We start from the raw sequence: 5909 nt of genomic DNA on the forward strand, positions 1-5909 counted from the left end.
ACAAGGAAACTCCATTTGTCTCGACGATTGAATCCGCAAATCAATCTGAGTTGATGTTGCCCCTACATATGGTTATGTCGACATTGACAAAATACCTTGTTGAGGTAGTTGTGATATTATGGGTCCTGATATCATTAGTCCCAAATAGGAAGGATTGGCCATCATTTATTGATATAAATATGGGTTATATCCTTGTACAAAATTTTGTGGATTTATTCCACCAATTGAGTTCGACTGAACATTTGTATATACCCCAGAAATAGGTAAATTAGCCCAAAATGGCGAATATTGAGGTAACCATTACATAGGCCAAGTAGTCGGATTCAATTTTATTACACTAGGAGAAACTACTGAAGCCACATTTGTCTGTTCATATGCCTAGTCGAACTTCTAGCAAAAGTCATAGGCACGTGGTCTGACCCTTCTATCGAAGAGGACGACTGAGATGACATAGAAACAGATGCGTTTGGACCGTTATAAGGTATAAATTTATCACTTCATAAACACATACACAACAACCACTTTAGGCAACCAATCTTACCCAAGGTTCGACCAGGTGTGCTAATTTGTTTCGCCTGAATTTTGCTTTTTTTGACCTCAACAGGAAGTGTCAACTAAGCTTGTATCAATATCTCAATTTGGGGAGTAGATACGACTCCTCTTGTGGGTTACTCTTAGGATTTAGAGATCGTGACCGATAGAAGTGTAAAAACAAACAAACAAATAAATAAATAATTATAAAAAGCAAGAAGTAAGAAAGAACAAGTGCAAAAAATAAAGAATTAAAAATTACAAGACTTGTATTAAAATATGCAGAAATTGACAAGAGATTGAATGAAAATAACAGAATTTAAATAACAGAAAGAAAATAACATAATTGAAATGACTGAAAGAGAAAATAGAGTCTCCCAATACTTATATGGACTCGTGACTCATGTTTTTGTGTCTGTGTAACTAGGAATTTTTAGAGTGAGTGAGTGTGTGAATGAATGGAAACTCCTCTAGCTTATTGAAACTAATCCTATTTATAGAGGAAAAAATCATAAGCTAATTGATCTAACATTGGACTTCAAGTAATCTTGGATCTCAAATAAACTTGGACCCCAAATAGTCTTGAACCTCAAATAAGTTTGGGCACCAAGTGTAACACCCTATCACCCTAAGCCTTACCTCTAGTAATAAAGCAAAGGATGACAAAGCATCACAACATCTCTAAAATTCATACAATAATATATATATATAATCAAGGAATATTAAAACTAGAAGCCCAATGAAGGAATAAAAGCTCAAAAACATAGAAACAGAGATACAAAAGCGTAAAGTGTTCACACTCAATAACTAAAGCGTAAAAGTAAGAAAAAGAGAATATATGTACAAAATAAAAAAGGTGTGTGTGCATGTGAAGTTTAGACCGACTAGTTACAACAGATACAACAGAAATTTTGAAAGTTAAAATGAATACATCCTATCTCTCAAAGTTTAAGCCTCTAAGACAACAAGTACAATAATCAAAAGTGAGAGAATAACTACAGTAAAACAAACAAAAGAAAAAAGCAAGTCCGCTCTGTCACAATTTGCAAACTCACCGAGGTGGGTTGCAACCTGCATCTGAAAAACAACAGCAATATATGGTATGAGAAACGAAGGTTCTCAGTATGGTAACAGTGCCCAATAGATAAGATATAAGGTTCCGAGAAGTCAAAGGCAATCCTAGAATTTCTCACAGGCATATGATTCAGACTTAGAAACATTTTAATAAAATTCCATAAAGGGTTATCTAATCTTGAGGATTTTCTAAACTAACAGATCACCGTTATCCCACAACCTTCGCCAACCTATCCTCCATGCGATCCGATCGCCACCGCCTACCGATCCTCCTCAATCCCAACAGAAAATACAAGTAATGCAATCAAGTAAAACACAAGTAATATACATATACAACAGGTTGTTCAATTAGCAATTAAACATATTATACAAATTGGCACAATGCAAGTAAATAAAGCAAACAATCACACAGGAATGCATTTGATGAATGCTTGTCCTATTGGTCGTGATATCATTTGTCAGTTAAAATGCCAACCTGACACATACCAATCTTTCATTCAATTAATTACATTATCATCAATTCATCATCATTCAAACTTATAACCATCATCAATTATCATCAACATCAATATTCATCATCAATTCAATCTTATCCTAAAGTCTATTAGTCTAAGTTACCCACAACATTACATATTATTTAAAGAAAACCGAAACCATACTTTAACCGATTTCTACACAAGCACAAAATCACAAAACTAGTCTCCTCTTCACAAGCCTTCAAGCTTAGCCACCTAAAAATCAACAAGTCCTAGCCAAATTCTCAATTCCAAATGCACCAATTCTTCAATTCAACCTCAATCAACAATAATTCAAATTATATCCATACAAATTACCAAAATTAATCACTAGGGTTCACAATTACATCAACCCACAAGGATTTTGAAGTGGCATACCTCATCCAATGGTATTTTCGGCAAAATCCAACAATTTTTTAATATTAGTTGGCACCTAAACAACTAAAATCACAAAACTCACTCAATAACTAAACCCAAATTTTGATTCAAACAAGATTAGGGTGAATAGTGAAACCTATCTCTTCTCTTCTTCCTCTTTTCAACGCCCCTCTTCTCAATTTTGTGGGTGAAAGGAGCTAAAATACTTAATAATGAAGTATTTATATGTTGGGTTGGGGCCCAACTTAGATTTGATCCAACCGTTTAGCGTTTTTAGTTCATTTGTCCCAACTTTAGGCCAAAACCTTTCAAATTTGCACCCGATTTTCAATTCTAAATATTTTTCTAAGTTTTTCTGCAGTATTATTTTCTCACTCGCAGTACTGGACAAACTTAAGCCGATACTACTGACTAAATTACTGGTACGCATTTTTATGCTTTTTTCCACAAAAAATATATTTTTCCACTCAGAAAAATCTACTAAGTCTAAATCTCACCTTTAAATTTTTAAATTAATATTTTTAAATTTTTAAACATATTCCAGACAAATAAATTATTATTTTATTTTAATTAATCAGTTAATAAACTTCTAATTTTTACATTTAAAATAACTTAACTGTATCAAACATAACTTACTCTTATTTTCTTTAACTATAATGTGTTTCATACATACATGATTTTCGACCTTAAGTGTCCAATTCTTTTTTATGTCGACCAATTTAGCACAACATATTATTACTGTTTTTTAATTGTAGCATTAAATTGTTGTTTTCTTTACAATTATTTTATAAATAAGATAAAAAGTATGATCTTGACGCAATCCAACTTTTGTTTTATCGAAAGAATATTAGTTATAATATTTTTCTTAAGTTTTCATGAGTATACGGATTTATGACAATCAAAACAATAAATAAAGTAAAAATGAAAATCATAATGTCCTAGAATTTTTAGCAAATGCCTTGATAACACAAATGGACCTACAAATATTTTAAACACACTTAATCGAAATAAGAAATGATAAATGACTAATATCTTTTTCATTTTTATTTTATATTTGAAATAATATTAACCAATTTTTTCTTTATTTACACTAAATATATTGGTCCAAATATTTTTCCTATATATACTTAGTTAGAAATTTTCTAGAGTTTTGGGGCTAATAACAAAAAAAATGTCAAGAGGATTAGAGGAACATGAATACAATTCATTTCTCGCGCAAACTATCCGGTACAATGCCCTTATCAGTTATCACACTGGATAAAAGAATATTCTATTAAAAATAATTATGAGTAACAAATTTATTAGGTTTTTTTTTAAATAAATAAACAAATATCAAAGTATACAATTTATAGTATTTTTATAAAAATCTATCATATCTCTTATTTTGTTTATAGTATAAACGAAATAAGAATACATGTATTTCGTTTATACTATAAACGAAATATAGTAATATATGGGTGACGTGCATATTTCATTTACAGTGTCAACGAGATATATTCTTATTTCGTTTACATTGAGATAAGAAATAAGTTATGATGTTTACACGGTAAAAAAAATACGTTACGACAAATTTTCAGTAGCTATAAAAGGATGTGCAAGCCCTTGTATTCTCCACAAACATTTCGCTTCTTGTTCTCTTCCGTTTTTCTTCCAAAAAATAAGCCAAAAAGTCTAGTAGTAGCGAATATATGGTTATAAATGTGTATCTGAATTGCCATATGAGAAATAGTGACACTGGGGTGGCATTTGAGTGTAATACTCCCATTCTCTTGTGCACTCGGCGAGTAAGTTCTTTGTCTGAGTTAAAGAGTCTGATATTGAGTAGCGTTGGTGGTAGTAGGAAAAAAGAGATCAGAAGGGTGGGGTAGAGGTTGCTAGCTCCGATGGGAAATGGAGTTTTCCGATTTTGTCTGTTTTGGCTCCATGGCGACGAGCAAGTGCGCCTCATGTTTGACATCCATAAGAGAATCATGGTAGAACAAGTGATAGAGCTTTCTGCGGATGTCGGTGATGTTGGTGGTGGTGGATCTGGCCGCTCGAATTTTGTGCATGATGACCACCTCTTGCACCACCACCGCTACATGTTGCTAGTCCAGTGGAAGACATGGACGTGGATGATTAGGACTCCGACAAGGAGTATGTTACAGATAGCAACAATAGTGGTTTTTTTGAAGATGATGAGGAGGAGAAGTTTGTACCAGAGACGCCGGTCGAGACATCAGTTTAGTATTTTCTACCTGTCCCGCACCAAATTCTGGTCTTATCAGTTGTACCCAACCACTATCATACATTTGATCTGGATGTGATGCATGAAAAAACTCCATTTTCCAACATGGGTGAAGACGATTACAACTTAGACGGTAGTATGGAGTTTCGGATTGGCCACAGATTCAAGAGTAGAGATGCAGTAATGCAGGGTATAAAGGATTACAACAATCGCAAAAGAGCTGAGTATCGAGTTGTGGAGTTAGACCGATTAAGGTACCCTGTTCATTGCCTACAATATGCAGCAGGATCCCCTTGGAGTCTTCGTGTTATCCTCCGACAAAATCTCGAATATTGGTGATGTCAAGTTTAACTGAAGGTGAAGTACGTCCCTCGGCTAGTTGGCAGAAGGCTGGACATTATCCGGTAAGTCCAACTACCTAGGGTCATCAAGAGCATGCTTCCCTGACAAATGTCTAACGCGGCAAGCCTAAAGGTACCAATCCTAGTACTCATGCGTAGCCGATAGTCTGTGAACGGCTGAATGGAGATCCAATGTCCCTCCTCAAACCGAGTCTTCCAACCATCATACCACTTCGCAAGCTTGGTAGCCACCATATGTCCTTGTCCCGCCTTGTGGTGGTCAGGAACCTGTCGACATTGACCGGAACCCCTGGCACTGGCTGCTCGCCACCAAACTGGCATTTCACCAGGTCAACATGATAAAACTCAACTATGTTAAAATAGATGAGGGGAATAATAGACATCCTTGTTCCCTATTCTACCTTATCCTTCAGCCATAGGGCCTGCAGTGCAAGGTCGTCCTACAGCGTCCACAGGAACTACAACATAAATTGTAAAATAATCATTAGTAATAGGTACTAAAACAAGGTAATTTATGCAATTGTAACTTATTAAAAGAATCTTGCTTACCTCATGTTGTAACACCCTAATATTTCTAAACTAGCCTTAAGTCTTATTTGGATTATATTGATTATTGATACTCAAATTTTGCAAAAACTCTAAAAAATAAAATCTTTATATAAAATATTTCATAAAAAAAGGTGGATAACTAGTTTTTATTTTTGAAATCTATTTGAAAATAGTGAAAACCTTAATCACAAGAATCGTTACTAGTTGGGAAGTATAAGTGAACCTAGTGATACTAAGTTAGAAAGTGGGCATACTAAATTATAAAGGCAAAAA

Source organism: Arachis hypogaea, chromosome 14 (genome assembly GCF_003086295.3).
Source record: "Arachis hypogaea cultivar Tifrunner chromosome 14, arahy.Tifrunner.gnm2.J5K5, whole genome shotgun sequence".
Lineage (NCBI taxonomy): Eukaryota > Viridiplantae > Streptophyta > Magnoliopsida > Fabales > Fabaceae > Arachis > Arachis hypogaea.